General features: G+C 44.3%; 1 protein-coding gene across 1 annotated transcript in view; it reads left to right on the top strand.

The window, feature by feature from the left end:
* The window catches only part of SH3D19 (SH3 domain containing 19), a 212,628-nt gene that overhangs the window by 37,993 nt on the left and 151,478 nt on the right, over positions 1–23,157 (top strand). The window lies entirely within an intron of this gene.

Raw genomic sequence — 23,157 nt, 5'->3', positions numbered from 1 at the left:
AGGTTGTAGGTAGACAGGATTCTTTAAAAGCAAGAAATGGAAAAGGATAAATTAGCCCTGGATCTGGTTAGTTTCACCTTCTTTTGGCTTAATTGTTTTCATCTTTGTTAACATGTTAGCCATGTGATAAGCTGAAAGCCAGGTTTCCTAGGAAATAAACTTAGCATAGATTCGTGTTCAGGAAGTTTATTTGCAGACTGTGCTCAGGATCAGGACCTCTGGTGATGGGAGCAGGTGAGAGAGAGAGATGGACCCTAAGGCATTTACGATGGATGCTACAGCCCATCCCAGGTTGCTGGAATTTCCAGTGACCTTTCAGTGACATGCTGAGTGGGGGCTGGAAGAATGGGCTCTTGGGCATCCCTTGTTGGGTTGCTGCCTGCCTCTCCGGAAGAAGCATGACCTGGGGTGAGGTGGCTGTCGCGGCTGTTCTCTGGATAGGACTTACTCGAGCAGCCAGCATGTCTGGCTGCTGTGGGAATGAATGCTTCAGTTCTGAGCTAGGATTTAGGTGCCACTGCACTATGTCTGTTCTTCAAGTCTTCTTTAAGCCTTCTCTGCTTTCTGTACCAATTGTTTGTAGGGTTCTTGGTCTGTGGAAGCAGAATTCAGTCAATCGTAAACACCATGTTACTGCCCTCTTAAAGCTTTAACTATTGGGAAAGTTGGAAAGAACACCTGGCTAGTTACCAAATAGTCAAAGAAAACATAGCCACTTTGGTAAGGATTATTCACTTACAGGCACCAAAGGCCCATTTACACCAATTTAAATCAAGAGGTGCTTATTTTAAAGTTAGTGTTTTGGGGTGAATTATGTCTACCTTTAAGTTCATATTGATGGTCTAATACCAGCTACCTCAGAATGTGACCATACTTGGAGATAGGGCCTATAAAGAGATGTTTAGGTTACAGCAAGATCGATTATCATATTCTTAAAAGAGGAAATGTGGGCATGGATGTGGACCTCGAGAGAAGGAAAATGGTTGCTACAGGTAAAGGAGGCCTGACACAAATCCTGTCCTCATGGTCCTAAGAAACAGCCGGCCCTAATGCCACCTTGGTCTCAGACTTCTGACCTGCAGAACTGTAAGAAAATAAAGTTACTCAGTGTGTGGTACTGGGAAACTTACGGCAGTCCCAGCACAGTAATGCAGACAACTGTGCAACAGTGACGTTGGAATTGTCGTATGACAGACCTGGAGGTCAGAGTTGCAAGGGAGCTCCAGATTAATGACATCACAATGCCTTCTAACAGGATGCAAACCAGACACTCCGCTTTCTCCAGCAACAGGTATGCGTCAACCACACTTTATGGCTTTTCTTTATGTTCTCCTATAAACTGTCCAGGTTTTCCCTTATTTTAGGTTCAAATTCCCAGTCTCTGGTGCAGTTTTTTTTTTTTTTACATTTTGATTTGTTTTTCAATTTGTCAATACATGTATTCACGACTGCGTCTTGTCTTTATGAGTTGTCCTTGAAAAGATAGGAGGGCCCGGCGGCGTGGCTTAGCGGCTAAATCTTTGTATTGCGCCAGGATCCCTTGTGGGCACTGGTTCATGTCCTGGCTGCTCCACTTCCCATTCTGCTCCTGGAAAAGCAATAGAGGATGGCCCAAAGCCTTAGGACCCTGCAACCTGTAGGAAACCTGGAAAAAGCTCCTGGCTCCTGGCTTTGGATCGACTCAGCTCTGGCTGTGTGGCCACTTGAGGAATGAACCAATGGATGGAGGATTTTTTTTCTCTCTGTATCTCCTCTCCAATTTTAAAGAGGAAAAGGGAGTTGCATAAATGTGGTCGACTAGGCAGCAGGGACTGTTAGGGCAGGGCAGAGGCAGGCTCTGTTGTCCTTCAGCACATCGCATTAAGAGGCTTGCCTCCTTAAACATGTTTGGAAAGGATTTTACAAGTGAACACTGGAAAGAAGCCAGTTCTCTGCATACTGCTTCTCTGACTGCGACACTATGGAATTTTATGCAGACATTTTGTAGATCCCTTTGTCTTCATTTATGTCCACTTGATGGACATGTCATCTTCTACTCTGTACCATTTATGTTAGTTCACATAGTTATTTTATATGTGCTATTTTTTTTTTTTTTTTACGATTTGTACATTCATTATGGTCTTGTGTCATTCAGTGTTATTTTATCATTCCGTAATGTTTCTCAGTCCTTTTTACCTTATTTTTTCTGACAGTATTTCAGCTTGCAGTGTTCATTTGTTTGAAGAAGCAGGTTTTTTATTCATATCTCAACCATATATATGGATATGCTAATTAGCAATTGTAACTGTTAAGCATAATTTTTTAAACAAAGTCAGACTTCAGTTTGAGATTTGCCTTCAATTTATGTTTGGGGTAAAGGTAACTTCTTATTTACTGTACAAAAATGCTAAAATTCAATTCTGGACAGACATTCTCTCTCTTTTTAGAAAGATTTATTTAATTTTTATTGGAAATTCAGACATACAGAGAGGAAGATCTTCCGCCCATTGATTCACTCCCCAGGTGGCTGCAACAGCTGGAGCTGAGCCAATCCAAAGCCAGGAGCCAGGAGCTTCTTTGGAGTCTCCCACGCAGGTGCAGGGTCCCAAGGCTTTGGGCCATCTTCAACTGCCTTCCCAGGCCACAAGTAGGGAGCTGGATGGGAAGTGGGGCCACCGGAATTAGAACCAGCACCCATCTGGGATGCTGGCACGTTCAAGGTGAGGATTTTAGCTGCAAAGCTACTGTGCAGGGCCCTGGACAGACCTATCCAAGGAACAAACACTTGTGTGAACACTTCTTTTCCTTGAAGAGTCTTGTGATTGTCCCAGGTCTTTGATTTATATCACTGGGTAAGTCTGAAGCACTAGCCTTTGTGTATTGGTGGGCTTACTTACAGAGCTTATTTTTTCCCCTTTTGTTTTAATGTTTTGTAAAACTATTCTCATTTTGGTTTATGTAAAAATTAATTGAAAGTATCTCTAGTTGTAACTGAGGCACCTGCTTTAGTCTGAAAATTGGAAAGTATAAAGAATTAAATAATTATCCTGTTTTTAAACTGAAAAGTAAAAGGAAGGAATGAGTTATCTTGATTTTCTGTACAAACTATAATTCAGAATAACAGAATAGGCTTAGTTGAGGGTAGAATTCCAACTGGTGGCTGTGATTGAATTTGGAGGCTGGAAAGTCGCCAATTGTAGCCACTCAGGAAGTAATTGATTCAGGGGGAGATTGATTATCAATAGTTGAAGCCCTAGATGGAAGGTTGGTGGAGGATTTAGCTGCCACCATATGAACACTGCGATTACCATTGACATCACTGAAAGTGAGGCACACTTACCCGTGCCTCGTGATATCACACAGGGCAACACACAAGGTAGCTCGTATGAAATGTTGCCCCCAAAAAATGAAAGTAGAAAGGATAAAGGAGTAAGTTAAATTATAGCACAAGCAAGTAAAACATAGAAGTAGTTATATCCAGAATGTGGGACATTTTACAAAGTATCTGATCCAGTTTTTGTAAAATGTCAGTGCTAGAGCCAGTTCTCTGATATTGCTGGTAAAGCTGCTGCCTATAGTGCTGGCATCCCAATTGGACACTGGTTCGAGTCCCAACTGTTCCACTTCCAATTTAGCTTCCTATTAATTTGCCTGGGAGAGTACATGAACCCATGTGGAAAACCTGGGAGAAGCTCCTGTCTTTGCACTGGCTCAGCTCTGTCCATTAGACCATTTGGGGAGTAAACCAACAGATGCAAGATTCTCATTCTGTGTCTTGCAAATAAATAAAACAAATCTTTTTTCTTTTTTTTTTAAAAAAGTATTTATTTATTTTTATTACAAAGTCAGATATACAGAAAGGAGAGACAGAGAGGAAGATCTTCCATCTGATGATTCACTCCCCAAGTGAGCATAGCGGCCGGTGCTGCACCGATCCAAAGCCGGGAACCAGGAACCTCTTCCGGGTCTCCCACACAGGTGCAGGGTCCCAAAGTATTGGGCCGTCCTCAACTGCTTTCCCAGGCCACAAGCAGGGTGCTGGATGGGAAGTGGAGCTGTTGGGATTAGAACTGGCGCCCATATGGGATCCCGGGCGTGTTCAAGGCAAGGACTTTAGCCACTAGGCCATGCTGCCGGGCCCGAACAAATCTTTTTTCAAAGACTATACTATAAGGGTGAGAAGGGAGAGAAATGCTTTCCAGGTTGTAAGAAACTTAAAAGACAGGGCCACCATTATGGCATGATGGGTCAAGCTGATGCCTTCAGTGCTAGCATTCCATATGAGCACTGGTTTCCCTGGCAACTCCACTGTTAGTCCAGCTCTCCACCACTGGGCTGAGAAAAGCAGCAGAGGATGCCCAGTGGCTTGGGCCCATGTTGTCTACCTGGCGACCCAGAAAAAACTGCTGACTTTTGACTTTGGCATGACCCAGCCCTAGGACATGGGGGAGCTGTTGGGAGGGGAGGCAATAGACCAGCAGATGGAAGATCCCTCCACCTCTGTAACTCTTTCAAATAAATAAATAAACATTAAAGAAGAAAAAGGACCCAGGCTTATGTGGCCCTTGTTTGGATTGCGATTTAACAGATGTCAATGGTAAAAAAAATTTTTTTTATATAATCATAGAAATACAATAACAACCAGAGCCTTAGATGATGTGAAGGAATTGTTAATCTTTGCTGCTGATACAGTGGTGACATTGAGTTATATAAGGTATTGTCTATTTTGATTTTATTTTTAAAATGAGTATTTTTTCAAAGTTTTATTTATTTGAAGGGCACAGTTATGGAGAAAGATCTTCCATCTGCTGGTTTACTCTCCAAATGGTCACAGTGGCTGTGTCTGGACTGGACTGAAGCCAGGAGCCAGGAGCTTCATCTGGATTTCCCATGTGTGCAGTAGCTCATCCTTCACTGGTTCTCTAGGTGCATTAACAGAGAGGTAAATAAGAAGTGAAACAACCAGGACTTGAATGGATGCTCATATGGAATGCTGGTTTTGCAGGAGCAGCGTAACTTGCTATGCCACAGCATTGGCTCCAGTAACACCTAGTTTTAAAAATCAGATGGGGGTTCCGCATGGTGGTGTAGCAGCTAAATCACCACCTGCGTTGCTGGCATCCCATTTGGTCACCCGTCATGTTCCAACTGCTCCAGTTCTGATGCATCTCCCTGCTAATAACCTGGGAAAGCAGCAGAGGATGCTCAAGTCGTTGGGACTCTGCACCCATGTGAGAGACCTGGAGGAAGCTCCTGGCTTCAGACTAGCTCATCTCTGGCTATCATGGCCTTTCGGGGAGTGCATCAGTAGATGGAAGACCTCTGTTTTTCCCTCTCTTCTGCTTTCTCTAATTCTGACTTTCAAGGAAGGTAATTTTTAAAAGAGGATCAAGGACCATTGAGTCTAATACAAATGTAAGCCAAAATCTTATCATTTTGACAAATGCTTCTTCTGATTTTCAGTCCATAGTGCTGCTCTCCTGTAATCATGGCTATGGTAGTATGATCTCAAACCAATCCCCTTTCCCCTATAACTTATATTGTCCTACTTTACTGTAGAGGTGTTGGGGTCAGTTGATGACCTCAGAGATTCTTTACACATGTAACATTGAATTATGTATTGCTTCTTTTTCTTTTTTTTTTTTTCCAAAGATTTAATTTTTGTTGCAAAGGCAGATATACAGAAAGGAAGTAAAACAGAGAGGAAGATCTTCTGTCCTTTGATTCACTCCCCAAGTAGCTGCAATGGCCGGAATTGTGCTGATCCAAAGCTAGGAGTATAGAGCCTCCCACATGGGTGCAGGGTCCCAAGGCTTTGGGCCGTCCTCCACTGCTTTCCCAGACCACAAGCAGGAAGTTGGATGGGAAGTGGGGCCTTAGGGATTAGAACCAGTGCACATATTGGATCCTGGCACATGGAAGGCGAGAGCTTTAGCAACTAGGCTATGACACCAGGCCCACTTGTTATACGTCATGCATTTTGATTTAATAAATTTTGATTTAATTCATAAATTGATTTCCTTGAGTATACACTCTATCATCCACTGTTTTTTGATATCCCAGATGGCTGGTTTGATCCTAGCTCTTTCACTTCTAATCCAGCTTCCTGCTACTGTAATCCCTGATACCCACCTAGAAGACCTGAATTTGGCTTGGCCCAGTCCTGACTACTTTGTGCATTTGAGGAGCGAGCTAGCAAATTAAAATTTTTTTGTCTCTGTCTCTGCCTTTGAAGTAAAATGAAAACAATTAAGGAATGCTCATTAGAAATATTTTAAACTTATCTTGAAATAAAGCCCTTGTTCTCCCTGGCTCTTTGCCTTATTACTCAATATAAAGATATGCTTGGGCTGCAATCACCCCTCTGCTGGCTCCAGTCTTGTCTCACTCCATCCTGCTTGCCTAGGCCCTGATGATCCTCTACCAGTTCTCGTTGGCAGGGATTGAGCTGCTTCTTTTATTTAATTTTTTAAAAATTTGTTTGTTTTTGTTTGAAAGGCAGAGTTACAGAGAGGAGAGACACAGCTCTTCCATCCATTGGCACTCCCCAAATGACTGTAATGGCCAGAGTTAATCTGATCTGTAGCCAGGAGCCTTATCCAGGTTTCCCACATGGGTACAGGGTCCCATGACTTTGGGCCAGGCCATACTCTATTATTCTTCCAGGCCACAAGCAGTGAGCTGGATGGGAAGTTGAACAGCTGTGTCTTGAACTGACACCTTTATTGAATGCTGGCACTGAAGGACGAGGCTTATCCTACTATGCCATGGATGTTGCTCCCAGTCTTGTTCTTTTAATTGTCAAAAGAAAAATAAAACTATTTTCCTTAATTTTTTTTCTCTCTTATACTAAAGAAATTCTTCGTTACAGTTTGACTTTCTATGTCTGTAAGTCTCACTAAAACAAAAGTTTTAAAAAAGCATTTTCAGTTGGTAGGGCAATACAAAGAGAGGGAGATCTTGTGTCCACTGGTTCACTGCCCAAATACCCACTGTAGCAGGAGTTGGGTCAGGCTGAAGCCAGGAGCCCAGAGTCCCTCCCTGGTCTCCTCCATTGGCAGCCAGAACCCAGGTCCTGGAGCCAGCCTTTGCTACCTCCCACAGTGTGCAGTAGCACGAATCTGGATCAGTAGCCATGTGAAGATTCAGACCCAAGGACTCTCCTGTGGACTGCAGGCATGTTAACAGCTAAGCCAAACACCTGTTCCTAGATCTCTGATTTTATTTATTCAAAAAATAAGATTTGACATTTTCTGTTTGCAATAGGCTGCATGCTAGATGCTGTAGAAGATCAAGAAGATAAATAGGATTATCTGTCTTCTCCAGGCTGTTACCTATTCAGAAGGAGAATGAAAGCTGTGTTGAGCCATACACCTGCAGATGGAAGCTGGGAATAAATAAGAAGTGTAAATAACTAAAAACGGCTGTAGTTTGGACTTGGGTTACCTCCCAGAGGTTGTCTGCCAGAAGCTTTGTCGGCAGATGGTAGTACTGTGTGGCTGGAAGCTGAAAGGGCTGGGGCCTGGGGGAGAGTGATTAGGCCAGGAAGTCTCCACCCTCATGAGTGGACTAATGCTGGCTTGCAAGAGTGGGTCAGGTTTGAGAGGCTATTCAGGGCAAGCCTGGCATTTCCTGGCTCTGTTTCACCGTGGGATGTCTCTTTGTCTTTGTGCTGCCGCCCTCTAACCATCCACCATGATGTATTCAGAAAGTATCCCTGTCCTGGTAGGGCTGATGAATCTTGGACCTTGAGCCTCTAGACCTGTGAGATGAAAAAACCTTTTTTTTTTTTTCTCTAGAAAGTACCCAGCCTTAGCGATCTTGCTATAGCAACACATAATTAAGACCCCAAGAGCATTTGTTTTAGTATGGTGAGAGAAAGAGCCATGCATGAGCTTACCAACAATGAGTGGGAGAAATTTGGCTGAGTGGAAGAAGGCAAATTTTTGGAGTCAATCCTGTATAAAAATGTTAAATATTAGCTGTGTGATTTTTTTTTTTTTTTATTTAAAGATTTATTTTTTTATTATTTTTTCATTGGAAAGGCGGATATACAGAGAGGAGAGACAGAGAGGAAGATCTTCCATCCGATGATTCACTCCCCAAGTGAGCGCAACGGGCCGATACTATGCCGATCCGAAGCCAGGAGCCTCTTCCGGGTCTCCCACGCGGGTGCAGGGTCCCAAAGCTTTGGGCCGTCCTCGACTGCTTTCCCAGGCCACAGGCAGGGAGCTGGAAGGGAAGCGGGGCTGCCGGGATTAGAACCGGTGCCCATATGGGATCCCGGGCGTGCAAGGCGAGGACTCAACCACTTGCGCCACCGCGCCGGGCCCTGTGTGATTTTTTTTTTAGTTGAACATATTTTATTATGTCTTCTTTTCGGATGAGTGTACAAGATACTTTAAGTCTGTCCTTAGGAAATGTTAGGCAAGATAGTTCCTTTTTTTCTGCTTTTGTGTTTTAAAGAGACTAGATTTAGTCATCTGTTTTATCTAGAAAAAGGGTATTTGTCTTTCCTTACTAATTCACCTCAAACTACTATGCCTTTTTTACTTTTCACTATTTTTTTTTATGAGTGACCAGTGGTTGCTTGTTCCTCATACTGAACAAGTCAGATCCTTTTTTTTTTTTTTTTGTATGAAGTTACAGTTTTTATTCATGAGAATCCCACTCAAGCCTCAAGGGAAAGAAAAACCTCAGGCAACCTTGCTTGGGGACCCCTGCTGTTGGTTGCCCTGAATCAGTCTAGTGTGGACTGCTGCCTTTCGGCTGTGGATGCCAGGGCAACTGTTGGTGTCTGGGGCTGGCTCCATGCAGCAGCTCGTCTCAGGAACCTTATGATCGTCCTGCCAGTTCTTCTGCCCGGGCCCTTCCAGCTCCGGCCGAGCCGGCAGCTGAGCTCCCAGGCTCCTCTGATTCTGCTGCAGGAACCTCTGCATCTGGTCTTCACTGCTTCTGGTGATAGGGGCCAAGGGGGAGGCCTCCTCGGGCTCGGCTGCTGGGATCCCAGCTCCTTGGGCTTGGCTGCTGGGGCTGTTGCGGCTGTGAGTGGACAGGAAGTCCACGGGGACAGGCTGTGGGACTAGGGGCCTCTCCTGTTCCTGGCCAGGGAGGGGAGAGGCAAGCATAGGGCTTGTACTGGATGACATGGGCTTGGACTCCTGCTGACCCTGAGGTGACAAGTGCTCATGGCGGGTCAGGCCAGGCTCACTCTGCCCGCCTCCCTGCAGTCCATGAGTCAAGGCACCCTCTGCAGTGTAGGCAGACTATACCTGGAGCCTGGGGTCCAGTTTGAGCTCTTCTCATGGAGTGAGTGGTGCTCCTTACTCTGTGTGTTCTGCCCCAGACTGTGGCCCCCAGTGCCTGAAGGCATCACCTCCTCAGAGACTGGCAGCAACCCCAGGCCCTCCAGGTACTGCTGGGCTTCTGGGTCTTCAGAAACCCCCAGGGAACTACATGAGGGTGACCTCCTTGTCCTGTTCTTTCTCTGGGCAGGGCTTAAACTAAGTACACTACCTGGCCTGTGCTGTGTGGCCTGTGCCGCCTTGGCTTCTGGTAGGGGTCCCAGGTGAGCAGCCATCCCTGGAGGTCCTGTAGCTCTGGGCTCACCTCAAAAGGCATCATGTAGCTCCCGCACAGCACTGAGCACCACAGCTTCATCTCTTCTGCCCCCTTGAAGGGCAAGTAAGCCATCAGCATCCTAAATAGGATGACACCCACTTTCTGCACGTCAGCTTTGAAAGGGTCATAGGGCCTGATCAGGAATACTTCCGGGGCACTGTAATCTGGGCTCCTGGATGCACAAGCCTCTCACCAACTGGCCCTCAGGCAGCTGGTGGCTGAACCCAAAGTCTGCCAGTTTGACATGCAGGTGGGAGAACAGCAACTATTCTCTGGCTTGAGGTCTCTGTGCTGTACGCTGCCTGTGGCAGTACTCCACAGCCTCCAGCACCTGGCCCAGCAGGTCCCTGGCCTTGTCCTCCTCCAGGCCGCACAGTTCATTATGCAGCTGCTCAGGGTGCCTCTGCTCGCCAGCTCCATGCCCAGAGGTGCCAGTCCACTCAGCACTCCTATAGCAGCTGAATGATGTGGACATGTCCGTTTCATGCGACAGGTCCCTCACGCTGTAGGGATTGTCCTCCTCGTCTGGCTAGCACCACAATGCCAAAGATGTCCCAGCTGAGAATGAAAAAGAATTCCAATCCTAATTTGATGCTGGCTTTCCACTTGGTGATCCCTAACTACTCTCTCTCTCTCTCTCTCTCTCTCTCTCTCTCTCTCTCTCTCTCTCGACTGCTCTCTCTAAGGGATTTACAAACTCTAATACACAGCCCTAACTGTGCTAAGAGAAGAAAAAAAGGTTGACCAGGGGACTAGAGGCTAAGATAACTAAGACACAATACCATCTAGGCTAACTACACTAACATGGGATGGCAAGACTAAGGGATAGCTAACCAAAACTGAAACAACAAACAAGAAAACTACACAAAACAACACTATCTAACAGCACTGACACTGATAAACCTAACCACGCTATGTAAAAGTAGGGCACACAAGAAATGAAGAAGACAGAAGGGGAAAAACAGTAACTAGGTAGAAAATAACTAAAACAAACTGGGAAGATGGATAAGCCAAGTAGAACATCATATACCACTAACAATTGCAAACGCTTAGATGAGTCCAAGTCACACAGGTCACCAAAATAGCTCCCTGGTAAAGTGGACAAAAACCCAGGCTTATTATAAGGCTGTGGGAGCTCTGTCATCACAGGGCTCCTTATGAAGTCAGTGCAAGAAATGGACCAATTGGTGTCCAGCAGGCACTTGTATAAATGTTGGTTCTTATGATGTCAGAGCAAGGAAGGGACCAATCACAGCTGCAGATACTTCTGGAGTTGGGGAGGGTTTCTCAAGAGGTTTCTACGTAAAAGAGAATGAGGATACTACAGATTTTGGCTTAGGTTGGTGATACCTTGCTGTTGATTAATTGAGTAATTTGCAGCCATAGGGTATTTCAAAAGCCTTTCCATTTCTGATTTGAACAGTGACAGTAATTCCTTGCCTTGAAGACCTCTTCAGTATCCACACTTGCAGTACACATTCCTGTAACCTCTGAATGATAGATCTTGGCTTGATAGCGCCCCTTCTCTGGCATCATGATAGTGTGACCATCAGGGACAGTATTCACCTCTACAGAACTGAGAAGAAGGTATTTTTCCTGATCATTTTCTCCTAAATTTGTCATCAGATTCATCAGTCACTAAATTCATCAGTCGCTGTTAAGCAGAATAACAGTGATTCTGCCAATGAGTGTATGCCAGTAAGGCATTCACAGGAAGATGAGAAGTCCCCAGTAAACTCAAGTGACATTTTAATGTTAAATGATTACCGTCTTTAGTGATTCTGATACTCAGAAGCTATAAGAAAGCTATATGTGATAGCTAATTTGTTCATTATTTGGTTTAGTCATCTTCTGTCATTGGAACGTTCTCCAAGTTTGTCTTTTGTTTTCATAGGTGTTATTTCTTTTCTCTGTCAATAGAACATTTTTAAGCATCCTTTATAGGGCAGGTCTGGAAGAGGGGAATTCTTTCAGGTTTTCTTTTCTCTGGAAGAATTTTATTTTATTCCCAAAGACAAAGGAAAGTTTTGCTGGGAAAGTTATGCTGGGCTTACAATGTTTTCCCAATGTCACTCCGTTCTCTTCTGGCCTGTAGAGTTTCCTCTGAGACGTCAGCTGTGAGTTTGATTGGGTTCCTCTATATGTTAATTGATTTTTTTCATGTGTACCTTTCAGGATCTTTTCCTTATGTTCGATTGAAGAGAGCTTGACTATCACGTGTTATGGTGAAGATAGATCACTTTTTGTCAATCCTGTTGGGAATTCTATGCTCTTCTTGTATTTTGTTTCCTAGTTCTTTCTCCATATTAGGAAAATTTTCATTTGCTATTTCATTGAATACATCTTTAAACCCAGCTTCTCTTACTGTTCCTTCTGGAACTCCCGTAACTCTTACATTCAGCCTTACATTCAGGCTGTCCTCTCCTATTTTCTGGGATTGTGCCCTCTCTGCTTCGTCCTGACTAATCATTCTTCACCTGTTTAAACTCATCCTCACCCTTTTCCACCATCTTAGCTGTGTGATTTAAGCTGTCTATTTAACAACTTGGATGTCTGTTTATACTTGTAAAAATAAGACAGATAATATATTCTTGAGTTGATTAAGATTAAGTAAGATAGTGTTTAAAGTGACTGGCATATGGGTCTGTGCTGTGACACAGCAAGTTAATCCACTGCTGGAAATATCAGCATCCCATAAGAGCACCACTTCCTGAGCTGCTCCACGTCCAATCCAGTTTCCAGCTAGTGTGCTTGAGAAAGCAGCAGGAGGTGGCAGAAGTGGGCCCCTGCTACTCACGTGGAGGACCTGAATGAAATTTCCTTTTCCTCTTTTTAGGCTGACCAGCCCCAACCAACACTGTTCTTGAACTGGTAAACCTTTAGATGGCAGATAATCCTGTTCTTTCTCTCTCTCTCTCTCTCTCTCTCTTTCAAATAAATTAAATCTTAAAGAGGATCGGCATAGTACATAATATAGAAGAGTCATAAAGTAAATGCAGTTTCTTGTGAGGGTTAACAGATGAGATAAAGATGTTACGTCACACGAAGAATGTGCTTAGGCAGATCTGTAATAGGGAGTGTGACTTAGCTCAGGTCATTTCTGTCTTCACTGTGGGCTTGTAGCTTTTTTAGCATTTAGGATTCAGGCCTTTTCAGAGCACTTAGAATATATGAAGTTCAAGTGACCAACTCACTACATTTTAGAAGACTTATGGTTATTTTCATTAAGGGCAATTTTAAAAAACCATTATTTCAATTTTTCTTTTTCTCATCCAGGGCCGTCCTTCTTGGTTCTAAGTAGGGAAGCCATTTGAGTTAGTGGGTGATGGTTTGGTGAGGTGTAAGACAATAGAACAATTGGAGGTGACTAATATCAAGAGCATTTCACTTACCAAGATGAAATATCCTGTTTTATAAAACCTGACTGAAAAGCACTTCTCCATAATAGAGCATGTTTTTCTGAGTAAATGCAGCTTTTATGTTTTTAACAGCCTTAATACATGTAGTTTTATTTAATTTTCCCTTTCTGGACTCCACACTGACCATCCCTGTTCTTAATACTATTGATCTTCCAATAGGATTATGGACTCTCTGCCATTGTCCATGCCCACAATGTCTGGATACACTTAAATAGCAGGATGATGGATTTATGACTGCTTATGAAGGACTATGCTATTGCAATAATATAGGGGAAATCTGTGAGGGTTGGCTGGGGAGGGAGTAAGGGAAACCCCAGAGCCTATGGAATTGTATTATAAAATAAAATAAATTATTGCTCTTCAATTCATTCATTCTGCGATTGGTTATATTAAAGATTTCTTATGTATCATTCCTGGTATGTTGCCTTGAGATAATACCCAAGTACCCAAGTTTAGTTTATTCCTAAAATATGTAATATATGCATTTATTGAAATAATTGTTCTTTTCTTATACTTGTGAAGTTTGGATTTTAGAGGATTCTGGTGAGCAAGGAGTGGTACAGTAGTACTGATTAGTGGAAATAGTTCATATTCCCAGCAGTGGACAATCTCCCGGTCTTGTAGTTTGAAGTATAAGGATCATCTAAGATTTCCTGAAAGGCAAACTGAAATGTTGAGCTGTCAGCACTCTGTGACTATTTAATTTTTTATTTTATTTTATGATTCTATAACCTCTTTTATCTCCTGTGTTTATTGGCTCTGGTATCTAGATTCCGTTTCTTTCATGTTCTTTTATCTTTTTTACTTATTTAGAATCTCATACTTTTTCATAATGTCATATTCCTTGCTTGCAATCCTGTAGTGTTGCCATATTTTTAAAAAATCTGATGAAATCTTATATGAACAGTATTCCTGTGAGAATAAACTATAATAATTCTTTGAATCCTGCTTATTATTTGTATATTAGTTACATTTGGGAATTAATTTTTTGAAGTTCTTAGTACTTTACTATGTATGGGAAAATTTTTTAATGGCACAGATTCAACTTATTTATTTTGCAATTATTTTTGCAAATGAATGAAGATTGTCAGTTTTTAACAAATATTTTATTTGGTATTTAATAATATTTGTGCAAGGGATCTTTGCTTTGTTGTTGTTCATACCAAACTCCCTTTTATTTTGTTTTATTGTTACATTTCAAGTGATACACAATATCTGGTATTTTAAATGATAAAATTAATAAGTGAGCTCAGCTCCGGCTGTAGATCCCCGTTCTTAACTCTTCTCTGTATACCAGAGAACCAGGAGAAGGAATGAGGCAGCCAGATATCTCATATACGAAATACATTCTTAGAATGTTCTGTGGTCCCAGATTGTTGCACATTGGAGCAGTCTCCCTGAAGTTATGCCAACTGTGAAGTGCTTTCCGTGGGTGAGGTCAGCGGGAGATCCAGCAGGAGTTATCTCTGAAAGCCTCTGTTTAAAGCCACTTTATGCCTCTACTGCATCTGTGATTACTAAATGCAGTCAACCTTAGTTTTCTAGCCTCAGTCTGGATTCATTTAAAAAATTTTTATTTTGGCCCTGCGCAGTAGCCTACTGACTAAATCCTCTCTCACCATGCATATACCAGGATCCCATATGTGAGTCAGTTTGTGTCCTGGTTGCCCCACTTCCCATCCAACTCCCTGCTTGTGGTCTGGGAAAGCAGTCAAGGACGGCCCAAAGCCTCAGAACCCTGCCACTCGCATGGGAGACCTGGAAGAAGCTCCTGGCTCCTGGCTTCAGATTGGCTCAGCTCTGGTTGTTGTGATCATTTGTGGAGAAAATCTACATCTACTGGTTGACTCCTCAAATGCTCACAGCACCGAGGGCTAGAGTGGGCTGAATCCAGGAGCATGAAACTCATTTGGGGCTCCTGTGTGGGTGGCGGGTTCCAAAGTTACCTGAACCATTCCTGCTGCCTTTCAGAGCTCACATTAGCAGGAAGCAGGATCAGAAGCAGAGGAGCTAGGATTGGAGCTCTGATAGTGGGTATCATTCCCAAGTGGCCTCAACCATTGTGCCAGACTCCTCCCCGTCTTTCCCACTTGGTACATGAAGAAAGTAGTCTTCAAGATGGTCCCCAGTAATCTTGCCTGATAGTCACACTTCCTGGACCAATGACTAAGAATAGAATACAAGGTTTGGCTTTGTGGTATAGTGGGTTAAGACTATTCCCTGTGATGCTAGCATCCTATATGGGTGCTGGTTTAAGTCCTGGCTGCTCCATTTCCAATCCAGCTCCTTGCTAATGCCATTGAGAAAGTAGAGGAAAATGGCTGACATGCTAGGCCCCTGCCACCTATGTGAGATAACCTGATGGAGTCTGGCCCAGCCTTCACCATTGTGGCCATTTGGGGAATGAACTAGGTGATGAAAATTTGTCTATCTCTCCCTCTCTAACTGTACCTTCTGGAAAAAAAGAAGAGAATACAGCAGGAAGTAAGGGGATGTGTTTTGGTTTGAGATTAGGTTATAAAAAACCTGTGACTTCCATGTTTGATACTCTCTTTCCCTGTGTTAGATCATTCACTCTGGAGGAAGCCAGTTGGCATGAGGCAGTTCTGCTGGGAGATTTGAGTAAGCTTAGCAGTGGATCTGTTGAGGCCTGCCAACAGGCGTATCTTGCAAGCAGATTGTTTCCCAGTACAGTCTTGAGATAACAGTAGCAGTGGCTGAGACAGTGGTAATTTTTTTTAAAGATTTATTTACTTATGAAAGTCAGATTTGCAGAGAGGAAGACAGATCTTCCATCTGCTGGTTCACTCTCCACTCTAGCACTGGGCCAGACTGAAGCAAGAGCCAGGATGTCTCCTGCCTGGGTTGAGCATGGGCCTAACACTTCAGTAATCTTATGCTGCTTCCCCAGACTATTAGCAGGAAGCTGGATGGGAAGTGAGCTGGGACATACAGCAGGGCCCATATGGGATGCAAGCATTGCAGGCTGTGGCTTTATGTGCTATGCTACAACACCAGCCCGATGGTAGTCTTATGAAATGCCCTGAGCTATAACAATCAATCTAACTCCCTCCCCGCTCCCCGCCCCCCCAACCCCCCATTACTCACAAAAACTGAGACCACTGGTGGCTGTTTTCACCTACCACATTTTGGGAATCACTTATTGTACTGAAAGTTGAATATTTCCTAGGATTTTCCAGCCTGGTCTGCCTCATGGGAACCCTTCAACCTTCCAAATCCATACTTATTCTGCATAATCCAGACTAGTCTAGTCTAGATAGTTTTCAATTTAGATTAAAATAAGGACAAGCTATCTTGGTCCTCAGCTTTCTCATCTACAAAATGTGGGCTAGCTGAGTTCCAGATTCCTTTTGGCCCTAAAGTTCTGTGCTGCTCTGATTTCCCAGCCCTTGTCTTCAGTTTCATAAAATGAATGAGAACAAAATGACAGAATCAATTCATTTAAAGAAATATTTTAATTGAAAGATAATCATACGTTTCTATGTGGTATAGTGTGATTTTTCAATACGTTTATGTGTTGTGTTATGACCAGTAATGATATTCATGTTTTCTTTCAAATATTTACTCTGGGGATCTTGCTTTTGAGGCTGACCTGGGGGAGAAAAAGGCAACAAGATTAGGTTTAGGGGAAGGCAAACTTACATCAGTCTTGATGATTCTTTAAAGTGTTTTCCTTCTTCTTTGTTTTCAGTTGTCACTTCATCCTAGCCATACTGACCTTAGGTAGTTAGGGTGGTCCCAGAAAAATCAGAGGCAGAAGCATCACAGGGAGGAACCCCAAAAGGTCTATCCAGGGAGTAGCAGAAAGCTCAGTAAATGAGGTGGCTGACTTCTCAATCCAGGATCTGTAGAAGCTGATGTTTGTATATATTCCAGGCTCATTGGTTTGAATGCAGTTTGTTCCCCAGGTCACAATTCCTGCCAGGACCCAGAAATCATCAACTTGACACATCAGAGGGTCTCCTCTATTGCCCTGAGAAGGAAAGAAAAGTTGGCTAGTTAGTGTACATTGCTAAGGGAAGGAGTCAGGTGAGCTGGGCTCACCCTGGGACTCTGAAAATACAAGATGTGAAGGAAGGATTCTGGAGAATGGAAGGGCTATGAAAGATGCCTAATTCTTACAATGCACTGATCCATGTGTTTCACTGGGATCAGGGAGCAAATTGTGGCTTCACTGATGAACTCTTTTTTGTTCGTCAGGTTTGCATTTTGATAATAATTATTGCATGTCTGGAGGTCAATGAGAGGCACCTTCAGTTCCTTTAGTGTGTAAGATGTCTTGCTGTCTGTAGGAACAGAAAGAATTAGAAGTAACTTTTATAAATACAGAATCTTTTGCTGACTTTCAGAGACAGCACTTCTAATGTTCTGCTCTCCTGTTAGGCAGCATCCTGATTTCTGATTTGGGAAGTAGCCTAAAGGCCAAGCTGCTTGACTATATACAATGCTAAAGACAGTGGCTCTTCCTTAGCACAAATCAGCAGCAGAATAATCCTGTCATTCAGAAAATCTGAAACAGTAATGATACGATTAAATGGCTTGTCTTTGCAATGTGTTCTTATTTTTAGAAGAAATAAGGGACTGATATAATAAGCTAGGAATAATCAAAACCATTGACCCAGGAATGAAGCTCTATTTTACTTGCAAATCTGACCAATTTTCTGGGACTGAGTGGCCTTACTTTCCTGAACACACTTTCATTTCTGCTTTCCATATCCATCTACCTACCCACACTCCCAACAAGGTATATAGGGAACACTATTATGTCTCAGATTGAGCAGAACTATCCTCTTTTCATTGCCCTGTTCTATTTGCTTCTAAGGTATTTGCATTATTGTCAAGCAAAAACAAAAGCAGATATTAGAAGAAGTTATAGCAAGAAATATTGAGGGTCCAGTGTTGTGGTATAGTGCATAAAGCAACCATCTGCAGTGCCAGCATCCCACAGGGGTGCTGGTTTGAGTCCTAGCTCCTCACTTCTGATCCAAATCCCTGCTAATATACCTGGGAAAATAATCTTAAGATTATTGGTTCAAGTGTTTTGGGCCCTACCACCCAGTTGGGAGATCCGAAAGAATCTCTTAGCTCTGACCTAGCCTAGCACTGGCCATTGCAACCATCTGGGGAGTAAACTAGTAGGTGGAAGATGTCTTTGGTCTCCATCTCTCTCTTTCAGGCAAATCTTTTTATTATAAATATCATTACAAATGAAGCAAAGAATCAAGGAAAATTTGAAGTCTATATTATCCCGGAGTAATTGCCTAGAAGTGTCAGGAGATCTGATGTTAGGGGTGGGATAATGAGACAGAATGTCAGTTGAAGAAATACGGTTGAGAAAAATCTGCTTATCCTCACATTGCTGTGTTCCAGAATAGCCCCATCCAGTCACCCAGCAGGAGGATGTGTTCTTCAGATGAACCTCAGATGAAGGCAGGCAGATGGGCAGGACCACAGGGCCATAAGAAACTGGGTAGGCCAGTTCCACCACAGCAAGGGCGCCAAATATGCTTCCTGAGAAGTCAGGATGGGTAATGATCCGGGATACAGGAATTATCATCATTCTGGGGTCTGGGTGTCCAGAGATCTGGAGTGACCCCACCAATACACTGTATTTTGTGACATCCTTTGACCTGAGAAGAGAACAAGTACCATAAGTTTCTTGTGATTCCTCTGGGGAGCATCTCTGCAAAGCTCATTGTTCTGAAAGTTGCATTTTTCCATTAGCTCCTCATAGCATTCAAAAAGCATTGAGCCTCTCTGGAGACGGTGAAACTAAGATAGACATGATCTGGCCCCTGTAGGACTATGTTCTTTTTTATTATTATTATTAATTGTTTTTTGATACAATTTAGTTGGCACTGGGCTCTCCCTTCCCCCTCCCTCAAATTCCCTCCCCTCCCCTCCCCTCTGTTCTCCCCTTGGACTGTGTACTTAAGGTGTGTATGTGCATCAAGGGGAGGGGATGGGAAGCAAGCAACAGACTAATAAACAATTTCAGTTCAAAATCTAAAGTTGTGATGAATGTTAGAAAGAAAACTCAGGATTTGAAGCTATAAAAGGGAAGGGGAAGAGTCTTTGGATTGAAGAATCAGTGAGGAAGTAACTTTGTTGAAGGAGTAACTTCCAGGTCACAAAAGTTTAAACAGTCTTAAGAAGAGATAAAAGGAAAGGCATTCCAGACCAAGGGAATGCAAAGGCCCTGAAGGTGCTTGGAACTTGGCAGTTTCTCTCTGGAAACAGAATGAAAAGGTTGGAAAAGTTAGCAGATGACTGCTAATTCACGGTTGTTGGCCTCAGTTAGGTATCTGGTTTTTATTCTTGTTGCCTGGTCAGCCATTAGAGAATTTGAAGGAGAGAGTGACATAATGTCTTTTGTTTGGTTGTTTTGAAGCATTATCCTGTTTGTTTGAAAGACAGAATGAGGTCACACAAAAAAGTATCCATCCACTGGGTCACTCTCTAAATGGCCCCAATAGCTAGGGCTGGACCAGGACAAGGCCATGACCCCAGGGCTCTGTCCAGGTCTCCCATTTAGGTGTCAGACACCCAAGCACTTGGATTATCTTCTGCTGCCCTGCCAGGTGCTTCAGCAGAGGGCTAGATCAGAAGAACAGCGAGGGTGTTCATATGGGACACCAGTATTTTGGCTAGCAGCTTAATTTACTGAGCTGTAATGCTAGCTCCTGTGATCTGTTCTCTGACTTAAACAAACGAACAAGCTCACTTTTTGGGAGTTGGGCATTTTACTTTGCAGTTCAAACACCTGCATCCCATATTGGATTGCCTGCTTTTAATTCCAACCTTCCATGCCTGAGTCCAGCTTCCTGCTAATGAGGAAAACCAGGAAGGCAGCCATAACTCCAATGACAGGATTCCTACCATCCCTGGAAGAGACGTGGATTGTGTTCCTGGCCCTGACAGCCTAGCCACAGCTCTGTTGTGGATATCTGGGGAATGAACTAGCAAATGAGATTGAGTTCTCTTGTTCTCCCTGCCTTTCAAATAATAATTTTTTTAAAAAAGATTTGTTTATTTCTACTGCAAAGTCAGATATACAGAGAGAAGGAGAGACAGAGAGGAAGATCCTCTGTCCGATGATTCACTCCCCAAGCAGCCGCAATGGCCAGAACTGTGCCGAGCCATAGCCAGGAGCCTCTTCCGGATCTCCCACGTGGGTGCAGGGTCCCAAGGCTTTGAGCTGTCTTCAACTGCTTTCTCAGGCCACAAGCAGGGAGCTGGACGGGAAGTGGGATAGCCGGTATTAGAACCGGCGCCCATATGGGATCCCGGGCGTTCAAGGTGAGGACTTTTAGCCGTTAGGCCACCATGCCAGGCCCTCAAATAATAATTTTTTAAAAATTGGTTTTTGTGGGCCCGGCGCGGTGGCGCAAGTGGTTAAAGGTCCTCACCTTGCACGCCCGGGATCCCATATGGGCGCCGGTTCTAATCCCGGCAGCCCCGCTTCCCTTCCAGCTCCCTGCTTGTGGCCTGGGAAAGCAGTCGAGGACGGCCCAAAGCTTTGGGAACCTGCACCCACGTGGGAGACCCGGAAGAGGCTCCTGGCTTCGGATCGGCATAGTATCGGCCCGTTGCGCTCACTTGGGGAGTGAATCATCGGACGGAAGATCTTCCTCTCTGTCTCTCCTCTCTGTATATCCGCCTTTCCAATGAAAAAATAATAAAAATAAATCTTTAAAAAAAAAATTGGTTTTTGTGTATGTGGAAATGGCAAAAAGTATTGCTTATTGCAGTAGGAGGGCAGCTATGTTAGAGTCAAAGTATATTAAGTAGAAATAGCTTGACAGCCACATACATTGGGTGTGCAGATTGAAGGGCAGTGAAATACATGTCAGGCTTTACAGCTGTGTATACTGTTGAATGAAATCAGAAAGACAGATTTGGAGAGAGGAGTGGCGCAGGAAAAAAAAAAAAGGAGCTCTGTTTTGACCATGTTACCTTGAACTACCTCTGAGCCATCCAAATGGGAACATATCAGGATTAGGATGTAGGTTTGAGTGTTAGCAAAAGTGTGGCATTTGAGCCATGAGAAATGCATTGATTGACACAGGGAGTGTGAAGGGGCCTCCAGACTGTGCATTGAGCGTGATGTGAAATGAGTGCGTGCTGTAAGGTAGTGGCTCTTCTTGGGGAATATCTGCTGCGTGCAAGCTTGGAGGGCAAAGACTGCCAGCGTGGGAAATGTAATGTACTGGGCTTGACAATTACAAAACTAAAACAAAACAAAAACCTCTTCAACCTTCACCCAGAAACTCCAGAGACTCAAATGCCATGGTGGCTGTCTGCTGTAAGACCAGCACTCACCAGAAGCAGCTTGCCATGGTCAGGACCCACTTCTTCGAGATAAGAGTGGCCGAGCAGATGTGCAGTGAGCCCTGGCGGATGCTGGCCTGCCAGGGCCACTGGCCCACAGTGGCCTGTCGGCCCGAGGCGATCCCCGATGTGACTGCAGGCCGCCCACAGACTGCCAACACGGAGGAAGAGAAAGGTCTAGAAGCCCTGCCTAGGAGCCGGACCCTCTTGCCCAGCCCTCCAGCCCTTCTCCCACAGCTTCCCCTCCCTCAGGCCATCCCGGCTGCCTCATCCCGGCTGCCTCCGGCTGAGGTGCCTTACTTGACTGCAAAAGACTCATCGGTTTTTCCTTTTCTGCACCTAGAGAGAGAAGAGTGGGGAACGTAAAGGTATTCTTGACTGACTTGCAGTGTGATGGAGGTCCCTTCCCCCCTGCCCTGAGGAAAACTGCCTGCCCGAGCTTTACCTCAGCCCGGAGGCTCACCTGAGATCCCAAGCAGAAGCAAGAGCAGGAAGGCACCACAGCCGGCAGGACCCATGTCTCCTCAGCAACGGCACTTTCTGCTCTTGGACTCGGGTCCCCCAAGGGAGAGAGAGCAGCTGGGAGCAGCTGACAGGACCAGCTTCTCCTCTTGAGTGGGTTCCTCTCCTTTGGAGACACCGAAGAGATCCTACGGGAACAAGTGCAGCTTGCAGGAGCCAAGGGGAGGGGCCGGGACTAGGCGCCCCCTACTGTCCCGGAAGAGCAGGCTGTCCGTCCACCTGCTGCTGGGGACCAGGCTGGAGCCGGGCTCTGGGAGGGCTCGCTCAGTGTGCCCTGTGCCTGACGGGATGAGTCTGGGCTCCCAGAGCGCCCCCTGCTCACTCGGCCATATCCCATGAACCTGTGGTGGTGGCTCCTGTCTAATTCTACCGTGACCGACAGGCCAGTAACCTGGGCAGATCCCTGAACGGGGCTCACGAAAAGGCTGTGCAGATTGGCTTCCTGAGGTCCTTGTCCTCCTGAAGGCTTATAGGGCTAAGATGAGAAAATAAAGAAAAAACAAGCCAGTCTGTTAGCTCATTAGGATTTCTTCTTTTCCTCAGTTTCTACCTTTTGTAATTTGTCTTTGTAATTTATGCTAGATGTGGAGCAGAATCTAGAATGAAGACTGAATCTTGGGGGCTGCCTGTCTGTAAAGAGTGAAACAGTCTGCAGGCAGGTTTGGTGGTGTAGCAGTTAAGATGCCCTGCTTGGGATCAAAAGGTCCAAATCTGTGTCAGAGTGCTCGCTCTGATCAGTCAAGTTTCCTGTTGATGTACACCCTGAGGCAACAGGTGATGCTAGGTCCTTGGTCCCTGTCAGCCAGGTGAGAGACCTGGAGTTCGGAGTACTTGGCTTCAGCGTGGCCCAGCCCTGGCTGTTATTATCTGGATCATAGAAATTCTCTCTTTCTTTTATATCCTTACTTAGAAATAATTTTTTAAGAAAACGAATTAATGCTCTAGTAGTAGAGAGGTGGAATAAGGAAATAACTCAGGAGGTTTTTAATGTGTAATTTATGGACTATCCATTTAAAAGGGAGCCAGGGATTATGAAAATCTGAAAGAGCATTTGTGTATGTGTCACAGGTCCTTCAGCCTCGTTCCACCTCCACCGTGGATTGCCTTTGAGAACTTCTGAACTTAGAAATGGCATGTAACTTAGCGCTGAGCAAATGTTGCTGAACAAATGTTGGATGCTATTTTTAATAACATGATCACAGAACATTATTGAGACTCCTTTGTGTTCCAGGACCAGTGCTTGGGCACAGGCGGGCGTCATAGG

Source organism: Ochotona curzoniae, unplaced genomic scaffold, assembly GCF_017591425.1.
Source record: "Ochotona curzoniae isolate NIBS_2020 unplaced genomic scaffold, NIBS_Ocur_1.0 scaffold_4506, whole genome shotgun sequence".
NCBI lineage: Eukaryota > Metazoa > Chordata > Mammalia > Lagomorpha > Ochotonidae > Ochotona > Ochotona curzoniae.
Note: the sequence above shows the minus strand (reverse complement) of the source record. Positions and strands in the feature narration are given on the sequence as shown.